The sequence below is a fragment of the Puma concolor genome, unplaced genomic scaffold (assembly GCF_028749965.1).
Source record: "Puma concolor isolate L17-30 unplaced genomic scaffold, mPumCon1.1.hap2 unalloc_scaffold_28, whole genome shotgun sequence".
Taxonomy (NCBI): Eukaryota; Metazoa; Chordata; class Mammalia; order Carnivora; family Felidae; genus Puma; species Puma concolor.
The window spans coordinates 1-15,627 of NW_028240234.1; the positions used below are offsets into that span (position 1 = coordinate 1).

A 15,627-nucleotide genomic window follows, 5' to 3' on the forward strand; every position below is an offset into this window, starting at 1 on the left:
CTCCCTGGGTCCCGGACCTCTTCCCTCCCTCCAGCCCCCATCCCCAGGGCCCCCGGCGTTTCGCGAGGCCCAGCTAGGGCTGCGGGCTCGCGCTGGTGATGTTCTGTGGGGGCGCTGGGGCCTCCGGGCTGGCTGCGCTCGCCCTGCGACTGGGGAGGAGGCGCTGAGAACCCGGCGGGAGGGGGGGCGCCCAGAAGGCACGGCCGGCCTGATGCCCCACGCTCGCTTCCACCCTCTTCCCAGTGAGCGGCCCGACGTGGTGCGGTGCGGTGCGGTGCGGTGCGGTGCGGTGCGGGATGGAAGCGGAGGCGGGCGTGGGGCCAAGCCGGGAGCAGTCTGCCAGAGTCCCGGGATCGGTGAAGGCCGGGGCTTGCGCCACAGCGCCTTGCCAGGGTCCTCTTGCGCCGCCTCCGCCACCCGCCCGGGGCCCGCGGCGGAGGGCGGCGGCAGCGAGGCAGGCAGCCAGGCAGGCAGGCAGGCAGGCAGGCAGGCGCGTGCATGGGTGAAGCGCGGCACCCGCTGGGCTTGGGATGCGTGGAGCAGGCTCTTGAGGCGCCCAGCGGCAGCCGCCGGCGTCTACGGCCATACCACCCTGAACGCGCCCGATCTCGTCTGATCTCGGAAGCTAAGCAGGGTCGGGCCTGGTTAGTACTTGGATGGGAGACCGCCTGGGAATACCGGGTGCTGTAGGCTTTTGCCTTTTGCCTGTTGCCTGTTGCCTCTGGCCTCCTTGACCTATCCTTTGGCGCCCGCCGCCCCTCCCCCTCCCTCCGTGTGTCCCTCTCTCCCCGGGGAGGGGAGCGCGGCTCCGGGGGCCAAACACACCCCGGCGGCCACTGCTCCCTCAGCCCCTCCCGGGCCGGCAAAGCGGCCTGGCCTGGCCTAGCCTGGCCCCGCCCCGCCCCGCCCCGCCCCCCCCCGAGCCCGCACACCCCACGGCACTTCACAAGGGGTCCGCTCCCCGCTCCCCGCTCCCCGCACCGGGCGAAATCCCACTGCACCGGCTGGAAGCCACGCCCCAGCTTTGCACCTTTCCTGACACTGCACCCGCACGGAGGGGTGGGGGGGTGCGGCGAGGGCGGGACCGGGGGCTGGCGCCTGGGGACTGGAGGGTGGGGGCTGGGTGGGTGGATCCAAAAACACAGGAGCGGGCGGGGCAGCGAGACCCCAAACACAGACTCCGCCACAGGACTGGGCTCCCTGGGTCCCGGACCTCTTCCCTCCCTCCAGCCCCCATCCCCAGGGCCCCCGGCGTTTCGCGAGGCCCAGCTAGGGCTGCGGGCTCGCGCTGGTGATGTTCTGTGGGGGCGCTGGGGCCTCCGGGCTGGCTGCGCTCGCCCTGCGACTGGGGAGGAGGCGCTGAGAACCCGGCGGGAGGGGGGGCGCCCAGAAGGCACGGCCGGCCTGATGCCCCACGCTCGCTTCCACCCTCTTCCCAGTGAGCGGCCCGACGTGGTGCGGTGCGGTGCGGTGCGGTGCGGTGCGGTGCGGTGCGGGATGGAAGCGGAGGCGGGCGTGGGGCCAAGCCGGGAGCAGTCTGCCAGAGTCCCGGGATCGGTGAAGGCCGGGGCTTGCGCCACAGCGCCTTGCCAGGGTCCTCTTGCGCCGCCTCCGCCACCCGCCCGGGGCCCGCGGCGGAGGGCGGCGGCAGCGAGGCAGGCAGCCAGGCAGGCAGGCAGGCAGGCAGGCAGGCAGGCGCGTGCATGGGTGAAGCGCGGCACCCGCTGGGCTTGGGATGCGTGGAGCAGGCTCTTGAGGCGCCCAGCGGCAGCCGCCGGCGTCTACGGCCATACCACCCTGAACGCGCCCGATCTCGTCTGATCTCGGAAGCTAAGCAGGGTCGGGCCTGGTTAGTACTTGGATGGGAGACCGCCTGGGAATACCGGGTGCTGTAGGCTTTTGCCTTTTGCCTGTTGCCTGTTGCCTCTGGCCTCCTTGACCTCTCCTTTGGCGCCCGCCGCCCCTCCCCCTCCCTCCGTGTGTCCCTCTCTCCCCGGGGAGGGGAGCGCGGCTCCGGGGGCCAAACACACCCCGGCGGCCACTGCTCCCTCAGCCCCTCCCGGGCCGGCAAAGCGGCCTGGCCTGGCCTAGCCTGGCCCCGCCCCGCCCCGCCCCGCCCCCCCCCCGAGCCCGCACACCCCACGGCACTTCACAAGGGGTCCGCTCCCCGCTCCCCGCTCCCCGCACCGGGCGAAATCCCACTGCACCGGCTGGAAGCCACGCCCCAGCTTTGCACCTTTCCTGACACTGCACCCGCACGGAGGGGTGGGGGGGTGCGGCGAGGGCGGGACCGGGGGCTGGCGCCTGGGGACTGGAGGGTGGGGGCTGGGTGGGTGGATCCAAAAACACAGGAGCGGGCGGGGCAGCGAGACCCCAAACACAGACTCCGCCACAGGACTGGGCTCCCTGGGTCCCGGACCTCTTCCCTCCCTCCAGCCCCCATCCCCAGGGCCCCCGGCGTTTCGCGAGGCCCAGCTAGGGCTGCGGGCTCGCGCTGGTGATGTTCTGTGGGGGCGCTGGGGCCTCCGGGCTGGCTGCGCTCGCCCTGCGACTGGGGAGGAGGCGCTGAGAACCCGGCGGGAGGGGGGGCGCCCAGAAGGCACGGCCGGCCTGATGCCCCACGCTCGCTTCCACCCTCTTCCCAGTGAGCGGCCCGACGTGGTGCGGTGCGGTGCGGTGCGGTGCGGTGCGGGATGGAAGCGGAGGCGGGCGTGGGGCCAAGCCGGGAGCAGTCTGCCAGAGTCCCGGGATCGGTGAAGGCCGGGGCTTGCGCCACAGCGCCTTGCCAGGGTCCTCTTGCGCCGCCTCCGCCACCCGCCCGGGGCCCGCGGCGGAGGGCGGCGGCAGCGAGGCAGGCAGCCAGGCAGGCAGGCAGGCAGGCAGGCAGGCAGGCAGGCGCGTGCATGGGTGAAGCGCGGCACCCGCTGGGCTTGGGATGCGTGGAGCAGGCTCTTGAGGCGCCCAGCGGCAGCCGCCGGCGTCTACGGCCATACCACCCTGAACGCGCCCGATCTCGTCTGATCTCGGAAGCTAAGCAGGGTCGGGCCTGGTTAGTACTTGGATGGGAGACCGCCTGGGAATACCGGGTGCTGTAGGCTTTTGCCTTTTGCCTGTTGCCTGTTGCCTCTGGCCTCCTTGACCTCTCCTTTGGCGCCCGCCGCCCCTCCCCCTCCCTCCGTGTGTCCCTCTCTCCCCGGGGAGGGGAGCGCGGCTCCGGGGGCCAAACACACCCCGGCGGCCACTGCTCCCTCAGCCCCTCCCGGGCCGGCAAAGCGGCCTGGCCTGGCCTAGCCTGGCCCCGCCCCGCCCCGCCCCGCCCCCCCCCGAGCCCGCACACCCCACGGCACTTCACAAGGGGTCCGCTCCCCGCTCCCCGCTCCCCGCACCGGGCGAAATCCCACTGCACCGGCTGGAAGCCACGCCCCAGCTTTGCACCTTTCCTGACACTGCACCCGCACGGAGGGGTGGGGGGGTGCGGCGAGGGCGGGACCGGGGGCTGGCGCCTGGGGACTGGAGGGTGGGGGCTGGGTGGGTGGATCCAAAAACACAGGAGCGGGCGGGGCAGCGAGACCCCAAACACAGACTCCGCCACAGGACTGGGCTCCCTGGGTCCCGGACCTCTTCCCTCCCTCCAGCCCCCATCCCCAGGGCCCCCGGCGTTTCGCGAGGCCCAGCTAGGGCTGCGGGCTCGCGCTGGTGATGTTCTGTGGGGGCGCTGGGGCCTCCGGGCTGGCTGCGCTCGCCCTGCGACTGGGGAGGAGGCGCTGAGAACCCGGCGGGAGGGGGGGCGCCCAGAAGGCACGGCCGGCCTGATGCCCCACGCTCGCTTCCACCCTCTTCCCAGTGAGCGGCCCGACGTGGTGCGGTGCGGTGCGGTGCGGTGCGGTGCGGTGCGGTGCGGGATGGAAGCGGAGGCGGGCGTGGGGCCAAGCCGGGAGCAGTCTGCCAGAGTCCCGGGATCGGTGAAGGCCGGGGCTTGCGCCACAGCGCCTTGCCAGGGTCCTCTTGCGCCGCCTCCGCCACCCGCCCGGGGCCCGCGGCGGAGGGCGGCGGCAGCGAGGCAGGCAGCCAGGCAGGCAGGCAGGCAGGCAGGCAGGCGCGTGCATGGGTGAAGCGCGGCACCCGCTGGGCTTGGGATGCGTGGAGCAGGCTCTTGAGGCGCCCAGCGGCAGCCGCCGGCGTCTACGGCCATACCACCCTGAACGCGCCCGATCTCGTCTGATCTCGGAAGCTAAGCAGGGTCGGGCCTGGTTAGTACTTGGATGGGAGACCGCCTGGGAATACCGGGTGCTGTAGGCTTTTGCCTTTTGCCTGTTGCCTGTTGCCTCTGGCCTCCTTGACCTCTCCTTTGGCGCCCGCCGCCCCTCCCCCTCCCTCCGTGTGTCCCTCTCTCCCCGGGGAGGGGAGCGCGGCTCCGGGGGCCAAACACACCCCGGCGGCCACTGCTCCCTCAGCCCCTCCCGGGCCGGCAAAGCGGCCTGGCCTGGCCTAGCCTGGCCCCGCCCCGCCCCGCCCCGCCCCCCCCCCCGAGCCCGCACACCCCACGGCACTTCACAAGGGGTCCGCTCCCCGCTCCCCGCTCCCCGCACCGGGCGAAATCCCACTGCACCGGCTGGAAGCCACGCCCCAGCTTTGCACCTTTCCTGACACTGCACCCGCACGGAGGGGTGGGGGGGTGCGGCGAGGGCGGGACCGGGGGCTGGCGCCTGGGGACTGGAGGGTGGGGGCTGGGTGGGTGGATCCAAAAACACAGGAGCGGGCGGGGCAGCGAGACCCCAAACACAGACTCCGCCACAGGACTGGGCTCCCTGGGTCCCGGACCTCTTCCCTCCCTCCAGCCCCCATCCCCAGGGCCCCCGGCGTTTCGCGAGGCCCAGCTAGGGCTGCGGGCTCGCGCTGGTGATGTTCTGTGGGGGCGCTGGGGCCTCCGGGCTGGCTGCGCTCGCCCTGCGACTGGGGAGGAGGCGCTGAGAACCCGGCGGGAGGGGGGGCGCCCAGAAGGCACGGCCGGCCTGATGCCCCACGCTCGCTTCCACCCTCTTCCCAGTGAGCGGCCCGACGTGGTGCGGTGCGGTGCGGTGCGGTGCGGTGCGGGATGGAAGCGGAGGCGGGCGTGGGGCCAAGCCGGGAGCAGTCTGCCAGAGTCCCGGGATCGGTGAAGGCCGGGGCTTGCGCCACAGCGCCTTGCCAGGGTCCTCTTGCGCCGCCTCCGCCACCCGCCCGGGGCCCGCGGCGGAGGGCGGCGGCAGCGAGGCAGGCAGCCAGGCAGGCAGGCAGGCAGGCAGGCAGGCAGGCAGGCGCGTGCATGGGTGAAGCGCGGCACCCGCTGGGCTTGGGATGCGTGGAGCAGGCTCTTGAGGCGCCCAGCGGCAGCCGCCGGCGTCTACGGCCATACCACCCTGAACGCGCCCGATCTCGTCTGATCTCGGAAGCTAAGCAGGGTCGGGCCTGGTTAGTACTTGGATGGGAGACCGCCTGGGAATACCGGGTGCTGTAGGCTTTTGCCTTTTGCCTGTTGCCTGTTGCCTCTGGCCTCCTTGACCTCTCCTTTGGCGCCCGCCGCCCCTCCCCCTCCCTCCGTGTGTCCCTCTCTCCCCGGGGAGGGGAGCGCGGCTCCGGGGGCCAAACACACCCCGGCGGCCACTGCTCCCTCAGCCCCTCCCGGGCCGGCAAAGCGGCCTGGCCTGGCCTAGCCTGGCCCCGCCCCGCCCCGCCCCGCCCCCCCCCGAGCCCGCACACCCCACGGCACTTCACAAGGGGTCCGCTCCCCGCTCCCCGCTCCCCGCACCGGGCGAAATCCCACTGCACCGGCTGGAAGCCACGCCCCAGCTTTGCACCTTTCCTGACACTGCACCCGCACGGAGGGGTGGGGGGGTGCGGCGAGGGCGGGACCGGGGGCTGGCGCCTGGGGACTGGAGGGTGGGGGCTGGGTGGGTGGATCCAAAAACACAGGAGCGGGCGGGGCAGCGAGACCCCAAACACAGACTCCGCCACAGGACTGGGCTCCCTGGGTCCCGGACCTCTTCCCTCCCTCCAGCCCCCATCCCCAGGGCCCCCGGCGTTTCGCGAGGCCCAGCTAGGGCTGCGGGCTCGCGCTGGTGATGTTCTGTGGGGGCGCTGGGGCCTCCGGGCTGGCTGCGCTCGCCCTGCGACTGGGGAGGAGGCGCTGAGAACCCGGCGGGAGGGGGGGCGCCCAGAAGGCACGGCCGGCCTGATGCCCCACGCTCGCTTCCACCCTCTTCCCAGTGAGCGGCCCGACGTGGTGCGGTGCGGTGCGGTGCGGTGCGGTGCGGGATGGAAGCGGAGGCGGGCGTGGGGCCAAGCCGGGAGCAGTCTGCCAGAGTCCCGGGATCGGTGAAGGCCGGGGCTTGCGCCACAGCGCCTTGCCAGGGTCCTCTTGCGCCGCCTCCGCCACCCGCCCGGGGCCCGCGGCGGAGGGCGGCGGCAGCGAGGCAGGCAGCCAGGCAGGCAGGCAGGCAGGCAGGCAGGCAGGCAGGCGCGTGCATGGGTGAAGCGCGGCACCCGCTGGGCTTGGGATGCGTGGAGCAGGCTCTTGAGGCGCCCAGCGGCAGCCGCCGGCGTCTACGGCCATACCACCCTGAACGCGCCCGATCTCGTCTGATCTCGGAAGCTAAGCAGGGTCGGGCCTGGTTAGTACTTGGATGGGAGACCGCCTGGGAATACCGGGTGCTGTAGGCTTTTGCCTTTTGCCTGTTGCCTGTTGCCTCTGGCCTCCTTGACCTCTCCTTTGGCGCCCGCCGCCCCTCCCCCTCCCTCCGTGTGTCCCTCTCTCCCCGGGGAGGGGAGCGCGGCTCCGGGGGCCAAACACACCCCGGCGGCCACTGCTCCCTCAGCCCCTCCCGGGCCGGCAAAGCGGCCTGGCCTGGCCTAGCCTGGCCCCGCCCCGCCCCGCCCCGCCCCCCCCCGAGCCCGCACACCCCACGGCACTTCACAAGGGGTCCGCTCCCCGCTCCCCGCTCCCCGCACCGGGCGAAATCCCACTGCACCGGCTGGAAGCCACGCCCCAGCTTTGCACCTTTCCTGACACTGCACCCGCACGGAGGGGTGGGGGGGTGCGGCGAGGGCGGGACCGGGGGCTGGCGCCTGGGGACTGGAGGGTGGGGGCTGGGTGGGTGGATCCAAAAACACAGGAGCGGGCGGGGCAGCGAGACCCCAAACACAGACTCCGCCACAGGACTGGGCTCCCTGGGTCCCGGACCTCTTCCCTCCCTCCAGCCCCCATCCCCAGGGCCCCCGGCGTTTCGCGAGGCCCAGCTAGGGCTGCGGGCTCGCGCTGGTGATGTTCTGTGGGGGCGCTGGGGCCTCCGGGCTGGCTGCGCTCGCCCTGCGACTGGGGAGGAGGCGCTGAGAACCCGGCGGGAGGGGGGGCGCCCAGAAGGCACGGCCGGCCTGATGCCCCACGCTCGCTTCCACCCTCTTCCCAGTGAGCGGCCCGACGTGGTGCGGTGCGGTGCGGTGCGGTGCGGTGCGGTGCGGTGCGGGATGGAAGCGGAGGCGGGCGTGGGGCCAAGCCGGGAGCAGTCTGCCAGAGTCCCGGGATCGGTGAAGGCCGGGGCTTGCGCCACAGCGCCTTGCCAGGGTCCTCTTGCGCCGCCTCCGCCACCCGCCCGGGGCCCGCGGCGGAGGGCGGCGGCAGCGAGGCAGGCAGCCAGGCAGGCAGGCAGGCAGGCAGGCAGGCGCGTGCATGGGTGAAGCGCGGCACCCGCTGGGCTTGGGATGCGTGGAGCAGGCTCTTGAGGCGCCCAGCGGCAGCCGCCGGCGTCTACGGCCATACCACCCTGAACGCGCCCGATCTCGTCTGATCTCGGAAGCTAAGCAGGGTCGGGCCTGGTTAGTACTTGGATGGGAGACCGCCTGGGAATACCGGGTGCTGTAGGCTTTTGCCTTTTGCCTGTTGCCTGTTGCCTCTGGCCTCCTTGACCTCTCCTTTGGCGCCCGCCGCCCCTCCCCCTCCCTCCGTGTGTCCCTCTCTCCCCGGGGAGGGGAGCGCGGCTCCGGGGGCCAAACACACCCCGGCGGCCACTGCTCCCTCAGCCCCTCCCGGGCCGGCAAAGCGGCCTGGCCTGGCCTAGCCTGGCCCCGCCCCGCCCCGCCCCGCCCCCCCCCCCGAGCCCGCACACCCCACGGCACTTCACAAGGGGTCCGCTCCCCGCTCCCCGCTCCCCGCACCGGGCGAAATCCCACTGCACCGGCTGGAAGCCACGCCCCAGCTTTGCACCTTTCCTGACACTGCACCCGCACGGAGGGGTGGGGGGGTGCGGCGAGGGCGGGACCGGGGGCTGGCGCCTGGGGACTGGAGGGTGGGGGCTGGGTGGGTGGATCCAAAAACACAGGAGCGGGCGGGGCAGCGAGACCCCAAACACAGACTCCGCCACAGGACTGGGCTCCCTGGGTCCCGGACCTCTTCCCTCCCTCCAGCCCCCATCCCCAGGGCCCCCGGCGTTTCGCGAGGCCCAGCTAGGGCTGCGGGCTCGCGCTGGTGATGTTCTGTGGGGGCGCTGGGGCCTCCGGGCTGGCTGCGCTCGCCCTGCGACTGGGGAGGAGGCGCTGAGAACCCGGCGGGAGGGGGGGCGCCCAGAAGGCACGGCCGGCCTGATGCCCCACGCTCGCTTCCACCCTCTTCCCAGTGAGCGGCCCGACGTGGTGCGGTGCGGTGCGGTGCGGTGCGGTGCGGGATGGAAGCGGAGGCGGGCGTGGGGCCAAGCCGGGAGCAGTCTGCCAGAGTCCCGGGATCGGTGAAGGCCGGGGCTTGCGCCACAGCGCCTTGCCAGGGTCCTCTTGCGCCGCCTCCGCCACCCGCCCGGGGCCCGCGGCGGAGGGCGGCGGCAGCGAGGCAGGCAGCCAGGCAGGCAGGCAGGCAGGCAGGCAGGCAGGCAGGCGCGTGCATGGGTGAAGCGCGGCACCCGCTGGGCTTGGGATGCGTGGAGCAGGCTCTTGAGGCGCCCAGCGGCAGCCGCCGGCGTCTACGGCCATACCACCCTGAACGCGCCCGATCTCGTCTGATCTCGGAAGCTAAGCAGGGTCGGGCCTGGTTAGTACTTGGATGGGAGACCGCCTGGGAATACCGGGTGCTGTAGGCTTTTGCCTTTTGCCTGTTGCCTGTTGCCTCTGGCCTCCTTGACCTCTCCTTTGGCGCCCGCCGCCCCTCCCCCTCCCTCCGTGTGTCCCTCTCTCCCCGGGGAGGGGAGCGCGGCTCCGGGGGCCAAACACACCCCGGCGGCCACTGCTCCCTCAGCCCCTCCCGGGCCGGCAAAGCGGCCTGGCCTGGCCTAGCCTGGCCCCGCCCCGCCCCGCCCCGCCCCCCCCCGAGCCCGCACACCCCACGGCACTTCACAAGGGGTCCGCTCCCCGCTCCCCGCTCCCCGCACCGGGCGAAATCCCACTGCACCGGCTGGAAGCCACGCCCCAGCTTTGCACCTTTCCTGACACTGCACCCGCACGGAGGGGTGGGGGGGTGCGGCGAGGGCGGGACCGGGGGCTGGCGCCTGGGGACTGGAGGGTGGGGGCTGGGTGGGTGGATCCAAAAACACAGGAGCGGGCGGGGCAGCGAGACCCCAAACACAGACTCCGCCACAGGACTGGGCTCCCTGGGTCCCGGACCTCTTCCCTCCCTCCAGCCCCCATCCCCAGGGCCCCCGGCGTTTCGCGAGGCCCAGCTAGGGCTGCGGGCTCGCGCTGGTGATGTTCTGTGGGGGCGCTGGGGCCTCCGGGCTGGCTGCGCTCGCCCTGCGACTGGGGAGGAGGCGCTGAGAACCCGGCGGGAGGGGGGGCGCCCAGAAGGCACGGCCGGCCTGATGCCCCACGCTCGCTTCCACCCTCTTCCCAGTGAGCGGCCCGACGTGGTGCGGTGCGGTGCGGTGCGGTGCGGGATGGAAGCGGAGGCGGGCGTGGGGCCAAGCCGGGAGCAGTCTGCCAGAGTCCCGGGATCGGTGAAGGCCGGGGCTTGCGCCACAGCGCCTTGCCAGGGTCCTCTTGCGCCGCCTCCGCCACCCGCCCGGGGCCCGCGGCGGAGGGCGGCGGCAGCGAGGCAGGCAGCCAGGCAGGCAGGCAGGCAGGCAGGCAGGCAGGCGCGTGCATGGGTGAAGCGCGGCACCCGCTGGGCTTGGGATGCGTGGAGCAGGCTCTTGAGGCGCCCAGCGGCAGCCGCCGGCGTCTACGGCCATACCACCCTGAACGCGCCCGATCTCGTCTGATCTCGGAAGCTAAGCAGGGTCGGGCCTGGTTAGTACTTGGATGGGAGACCGCCTGGGAATACCGGGTGCTGTAGGCTTTTGCCTTTTGCCTGTTGCCTGTTGCCTCTGGCCTCCTTGACCTCTCCTTTGGCGCCCGCCGCCCCTCCCCCTCCCTCCGTGTGTCCCTCTCTCCCCGGGGAGGGGAGCGCGGCTCCGGGAGCCAAACACACCCCGGCGGCCACTGCTCCCTCAGCCCCTCCCGGGCCGGCAAAGCGGCCTGGCCTGGCCTAGCCTGGCCCCGCCCCGCCCCGCCCCGCCCCCCCCCCGAGCCCGCACACCCCACGGCACTTCACAAGGGGTCCGCTCCCCGCTCCCCGCTCCCCGCACCGGGCGAAATCCCACTGCACCGGCTGGAAGCCACGCCCCAGCTTTGCACCTTTCCTGACACTGCACCCGCACGGAGGGGTGGGGGGGTGCGGCGAGGGCGGGACCGGGGGCTGGCGCCTGGGGACTGGAGGGTGGGGGCTGGGTGGGTGGATCCAAAAACACAGGAGCGGGCGGGGCAGCGAGACCCCAAACACAGACTCCGCCACAGGACTGGGCTCCCTGGGTCCCGGACCTCTTCCCTCCCTCCAGCCCCCATCCCCAGGGCCCCCGGCGTTTCGCGAGGCCCAGCTAGGGCTGCGGGCTCGCGCTGGTGATGTTCTGTGGGGGCGCTGGGGCCTCCGGGCTGGCTGCGCTCGCCCTGCGACTGGGGAGGAGGCGCTGAGAACCCGGCGGGAGGGGGGGCGCCCAGAAGGCACGGCCGGCCTGATGCCCCACGCTCGCTTCCACCCTCTTCCCAGTGAGCGGCCCGACGTGGTGCGGTGCGGTGCGGTGCGGTGCGGTGCGGGATGGAAGCGGAGGCGGGCGTGGGGCCAAGCCGGGAGCAGTCTGCCAGAGTCCCGGGATCGGTGAAGGCCGGGGCTTGCGCCACAGCGCCTTGCCAGGGTCCTCTTGCGCCGCCTCCGCCACCCGCCCGGGGCCCGCGGCGGAGGGCGGCGGCAGCGAGGCAGGCAGCCAGGCAGGCAGGCAGGCAGGCAGGCAGGCAGGCAGGCGCGTGCATGGGTGAAGCGCGGCACCCGCTGGGCTTGGGATGCGTGGAGCAGGCTCTTGAGGCGCCCAGCGGCAGCCGCCGGCGTCTACGGCCATACCACCCTGAACGCGCCCGATCTCGTCTGATCTCGGAAGCTAAGCAGGGTCGGGCCTGGTTAGTACTTGGATGGGAGACCGCCTGGGAATACCGGGTGCTGTAGGCTTTTGCCTTTTGCCTGTTGCCTGTTGCCTCTGGCCTCCTTGACCTCTCCTTTGGCGCCCGCCGCCCCTCCCCCTCCCTCCGTGTGTCCCTCTCTCCCCGGGGAGGGGAGCGCGGCTCCGGGGGCCAAACACACCCCGGCGGCCACTGCTCCCTCAGCCCCTCCCGGGCCGGCAAAGCGGCCTGGCCTGGCCTAGCCTGGCCCCGCCCCGCCCCGCCCCGCCCCCCCCCGAGCCCGCACACCCCACGGCACTTCACAAGGGGTCCGCTCCCCGCTCCCCGCTCCCCGCACCGGGCGAAATCCCACTGCACCGGCTGGAAGCCACGCCCCAGCTTTGCACCTTTCCTGACACTGCACCCGCACGGAGGGGTGGGGGGGTGCGGCGAGGGCGGGACCGGGGGCTGGCGCCTGGGGACTGGAGGGTGGGGGCTGGGTGGGTGGATCCAAAAACACAGGAGCGGGCGGGGCAGCGAGACCCCAAACACAGACTCCGCCACAGGACTGGGCTCCCTGGGTCCCGGACCTCTTCCCTCCCTCCAGCCCCCATCCCCAGGGCCCCCGGCGTTTCGCGAGGCCCAGCTAGGGCTGCGGGCTCGCGCTGGTGATGTTCTGTGGGGGCGCTGGGGCCTCCGGGCTGGCTGCGCTCGCCCTGCGACTGGGGAGGAGGCGCTGAGAACCCGGCGGGAGGGGGGGCGCCCAGAAGGCACGGCCGGCCTGATGCCCCACGCTCGCTTCCACCCTCTTCCCAGTGAGCGGCCCGACGTGGTGCGGTGCGGTGCGGTGCGGTGCGGGATGGAAGCGGAGGCGGGCGTGGGGCCAAGCCGGGAGCAGTCTGCCAGAGTCCCGGGATCGGTGAAGGCCGGGGCTTGCGCCACAGCGCCTTGCCAGGGTCCTCTTGCGCCGCCTCCGCCACCCGCCCGGGGCCCGCGGCGGAGGGCGGCGGCAGCGAGGCAGGCAGCCAGGCAGGCAGGCAGGCAGGCAGGCAGGCAGGCAGGCGCGTGCATGGGTGAAGCGCGGCACCCGCTGGGCTTGGGATGCGTGGAGCAGGCTCTTGAGGCGCCCAGCGGCAGCCGCCGGCGTCTACGGCCATACCACCCTGAACGCGCCCGATCTCGTCTGATCTCGGAAGCTAAGCAGGGTCGGGCCTGGTTAGTACTTGGATGGGAGACCGCCTGGGAATACCGGGTGCTGTAGGCTTTTGCCTTTTGCCTGTTGCCTGTTGCCTCTGGCCTCCTTGACCTCTCCTTTGGCGCCCGCCGCCCCTCCCCCTCCCTCCGTGTGTCCCTCTCTCCCCGGGGAGGGGAGCGCGGCTCCGGGGGCCAAACACACCCCGGCGGCCACTGCTCCCTCAGCCCCTCCCGGGCCGGCAAAGCGGCCTGGCCTGGCCTAGCCTGGCCCCGCCCCGCCCCGCCCCGCCCCCCCCCCGAGCCCGCACACCCCACGGCACTTCACAAGGGGTCCGCTCCCCGCTCCCCGCTCCCCGCACCGGGCGAAATCCCACTGCACCGGCTGGAAGCCACGCCCCAGCTTTGCACCTTTCCTGACACTGCACCCGCACGGAGGGGTGGGGGGGTGCGGCGAGGGCGGGACCGGGGGCTGGCGCCTGGGGACTGGAGGGTGGGGGCTGGGTGGGTGGATCCAAAAACACAGGAGCGGGCGGGGCAGCGAGACCCCAAACACAGACTCCGCCACAGGACTGGGCTCCCTGGGTCCCGGACCTCTTCCCTCCCTCCAGCCCCCATCCCCAGGGCCCCCGGCGTTTCGCGAGGCCCAGCTAGGGCTGCGGGCTCGCGCTGGTGATGTTCTGTGGGGGCGCTGGGGCCTCCGGGCTGGCTGCGCTCGCCCTGCGACTGGGGAGGAGGCGCTGAGAACCCGGCGGGAGGGGGGGCGCCCAGAAGGCACGGCCGGCCTGATGCCCCACGCTCGCTTCCACCCTCTTCCCAGTGAGCGGCCCGACGTGGTGCGGTGCGGTGCGGTGCGGTGCGGTGCGGGATGGAAGCGGAGGCGGGCGTGGGGCCAAGCCGGGAGCAGTCTGCCAGAGTCCCGGGATCGGTGAAGGCCGGGGCTTGCGCCACAGCGCCTTGCCAGGGTCCTCTTGCGCCGCCTCCGCCACCCGCCCGGGGCCCGCGGCGGAGGGCGGCGGCAGCGAGGCAGGCAGCCAGGCAGGCAGGCAGGCAGGCAGGCAGGCAGGCAGGCGCGTGCATGGGTGAAGCGCGGCACCCGCTGGGCTTGGGATGCGTGGAGCAGGCTCTTGAGGCGCCCAGCGGCAGCCGCCGGCGTCTACGGCCATACCACCCTGAACGCGCCCGATCTCGTCTGATCTCGGAAGCTAAGCAGGGTCGGGCCTGGTTAGTACTTGGATGGGAGACCGCCTGGGAATACCGGGTGCTGTAGGCTTTTGCCTTTTGCCTGTTGCCTGTTGCCTCTGGCCTCCTTGACCTCTCCTTTGGCGCCCGCCGCCCCTCCCCCTCCCTCCGTGTGTCCCTCTCTCCCCGGGGAGGGGAGCGCGGCTCCGGGGGCCAAACACACCCCGGCGGCCACTGCTCCCTCAGCCCCTCCCGGGCCGGCAAAGCGGCCTGGCCTGGCCTAGCCTGGCCCCGCCCCGCCCCGCCCCGCCCCCCCCCGAGCCCGCACACCCCACGGCACTTCACAAGGGGTCCGCTCCCCGCTCCCCGCTCCCCGCACCGGGCGAAATCCCACTGCACCGGCTGGAAGCCACGCCCCAGCTTTGCACCTTTCCTGACACTGCACCCGCACGGAGGGGTGGGGGGGTGCGGCGAGGGCGGGACCGGGGGCTGGCGCCTGGGGACTGGAGGGTGGGGGCTGGGTGGGTGGATCCAAAAACACAGGAGCGGGCGGGGCAGCGAGACCCCAAACACAGACTCCGCCACAGGACTGGGCTCCCTGGGTCCCGGACCTCTTCCCTCCCTCCAGCCCCCATCCCCAGGGCCCCCGGCGTTTCGCGAGGCCCAGCTAGGGCTGCGGGCTCGCGCTGGTGATGTTCTGTGGGGGCGCTGGGGCCTCCGGGCTGGCTGCGCTCGCCCTGCGACTGGGGAGGAGGCGCTGAGAACCCGGCGGGAGGGGGGGCGCCCAGAAGGCACGGCCGGCCTGATGCCCCACGCTCGCTTCCACCCTCTTCCCAGTGAGCGGCCCGACGTGGTGCGGTGCGGTGCGGTGCGGTGCGGTGCGGGATGGAAGCGGAGGCGGGCGTGGGGCCAAGCCGGGAGCAGTCTGCCAGAGTCCCGGGATCGGTGAAGGCCGGGGCTTGCGCCACAGCGCCTTGCCAGGGTCCTCTTGCGCCGCCTCCGCCACCCGCCCGGGGCCCGCGGCGGAGGGCGGCGGCAGCGAGGCAGGCAGCCAGGCAGGCAGGCAGGCAGGCAGGCAGGCAGGCAGGCGCGTGCATGGGTGAAGCGCGGCACCCGCTGGGCTTGGGATGCGTGGAGCAGGCTCTTGAGGCGCCCAGCGGCAGCCGCCGGCGTCTACGGCCATACCACCCTGAACGCGCCCGATCTCGTCTGATCTCGGAAGCTAAGCAGGGTCGGGCCTGGTTAGTACTTGGATGGGAGACCGCCTGGGAATACCGGGTGCTGTAGGCTTTTGCCTTTTGCCTGTTGCCTGTTGCCTCTGGCCTCCTTGACCTCTCCTTTGGCGCCCGCCGCCCCTCCCCCTCCCTCCGTGTGTCCCTCTCTCCCCGGGGAGGGGAGCGCGGCTCCGGGGGCCAAACACACCCCGGCGGCCACTGCTCCCTCAGCCCCTCCCGGGCCGGCAAAGCGGCCTGGCCTGGCCTAGCCTGGCCCCGCCCCGCCCCGCCCCGCCCCCCCCCCGAGCCCGCACACCCCACGGCACTTCACAAGGGGTCCGCTCCCCGCTCCCCGCTCCCCGCACCGGGCGAAATCCCACTGCACCGGCTGGAAGCCACGCCCCAGCTTTGCACCTTTCCTGACACTGCACCCGCACGGAGGGGTGGGGGGGTGCGGCGAGGGCGGGACCGGGGGCTGGCGCCTGGGGACTGGAGGGTGGGGGCTGGGTGGGTGGATCCAAAAACACAGGAGCGGGCGGGGCAGCGAGACCCCAAACACAGACTCCGCCACAGGACTGGGCTCCCTGGGTCCCGGACCTCTTCCCTCCCTCCAGCCCCC

At 73.4% G+C, this 15,627-nt stretch overlaps 13 non-coding genes across 13 annotated transcripts; all 13 read left to right on the forward strand.

The window, feature by feature from the left end:
- Positions 1-574: 574 nt before the first annotated feature.
- On the forward strand, positions 575-693 carry LOC147571321 (5S ribosomal RNA). The gene has a single exon (XR_015247410.1). It is a non-coding gene; the product is annotated as a 5S ribosomal RNA (ribosomal RNA).
- A 1,086-nt stretch (positions 694-1,779) lies between these two features.
- On the forward strand, positions 1,780-1,898 carry LOC147571322 (5S ribosomal RNA). The gene has a single exon (XR_015247466.1). It is a non-coding gene; the product is annotated as a 5S ribosomal RNA (ribosomal RNA).
- Positions 1,899-2,979: 1,081 nt separating this feature from the next.
- Positions 2,980-3,098, forward strand: LOC147571323 (5S ribosomal RNA). The gene has a single exon (XR_015247477.1). It is a non-coding gene; the product is annotated as a 5S ribosomal RNA (ribosomal RNA).
- A 1,082-nt stretch (positions 3,099-4,180) lies between these two features.
- Positions 4,181-4,299, forward strand: LOC147571324 (5S ribosomal RNA). Its single transcript, XR_015247488.1, has one exon. It is a non-coding gene; the product is annotated as a 5S ribosomal RNA (ribosomal RNA).
- A 1,082-nt stretch (positions 4,300-5,381) lies between these two features.
- On the forward strand, positions 5,382-5,500 carry LOC147571325 (5S ribosomal RNA). The gene has a single exon (XR_015247499.1). It is a non-coding gene; the product is annotated as a 5S ribosomal RNA (ribosomal RNA).
- Positions 5,501-6,580: 1,080 nt separating this feature from the next.
- On the forward strand, positions 6,581-6,699 carry LOC147571326 (5S ribosomal RNA). Its single transcript, XR_015247416.1, has one exon. It is a non-coding gene; the product is annotated as a 5S ribosomal RNA (ribosomal RNA).
- A 1,082-nt stretch (positions 6,700-7,781) lies between these two features.
- LOC147571327 (5S ribosomal RNA) lies at positions 7,782-7,900 on the forward strand. The gene has a single exon (XR_015247427.1). It is a non-coding gene; the product is annotated as a 5S ribosomal RNA (ribosomal RNA).
- Positions 7,901-8,982: 1,082 nt separating this feature from the next.
- LOC147571328 (5S ribosomal RNA) lies at positions 8,983-9,101 on the forward strand. Its single transcript, XR_015247438.1, has one exon. It is a non-coding gene; the product is annotated as a 5S ribosomal RNA (ribosomal RNA).
- Positions 9,102-10,172: 1,071 nt separating this feature from the next.
- Positions 10,173-10,291, forward strand: LOC147571329 (5S ribosomal RNA). The gene has a single exon (XR_015247449.1). It is a non-coding gene; the product is annotated as a 5S ribosomal RNA (ribosomal RNA).
- A 1,081-nt stretch (positions 10,292-11,372) lies between these two features.
- On the forward strand, positions 11,373-11,491 carry LOC147571330 (5S ribosomal RNA). Its single transcript, XR_015247460.1, has one exon. It is a non-coding gene; the product is annotated as a 5S ribosomal RNA (ribosomal RNA).
- Positions 11,492-12,566: 1,075 nt separating this feature from the next.
- Positions 12,567-12,685, forward strand: LOC147571331 (5S ribosomal RNA). The gene has a single exon (XR_015247461.1). It is a non-coding gene; the product is annotated as a 5S ribosomal RNA (ribosomal RNA).
- Positions 12,686-13,766: 1,081 nt separating this feature from the next.
- LOC147571332 (5S ribosomal RNA) lies at positions 13,767-13,885 on the forward strand. Its single transcript, XR_015247462.1, has one exon. It is a non-coding gene; the product is annotated as a 5S ribosomal RNA (ribosomal RNA).
- A 1,080-nt stretch (positions 13,886-14,965) lies between these two features.
- Positions 14,966-15,084, forward strand: LOC147571333 (5S ribosomal RNA). Its single transcript, XR_015247463.1, has one exon. It is a non-coding gene; the product is annotated as a 5S ribosomal RNA (ribosomal RNA).
- Positions 15,085-15,627: the final 543 nt, after the last annotated feature.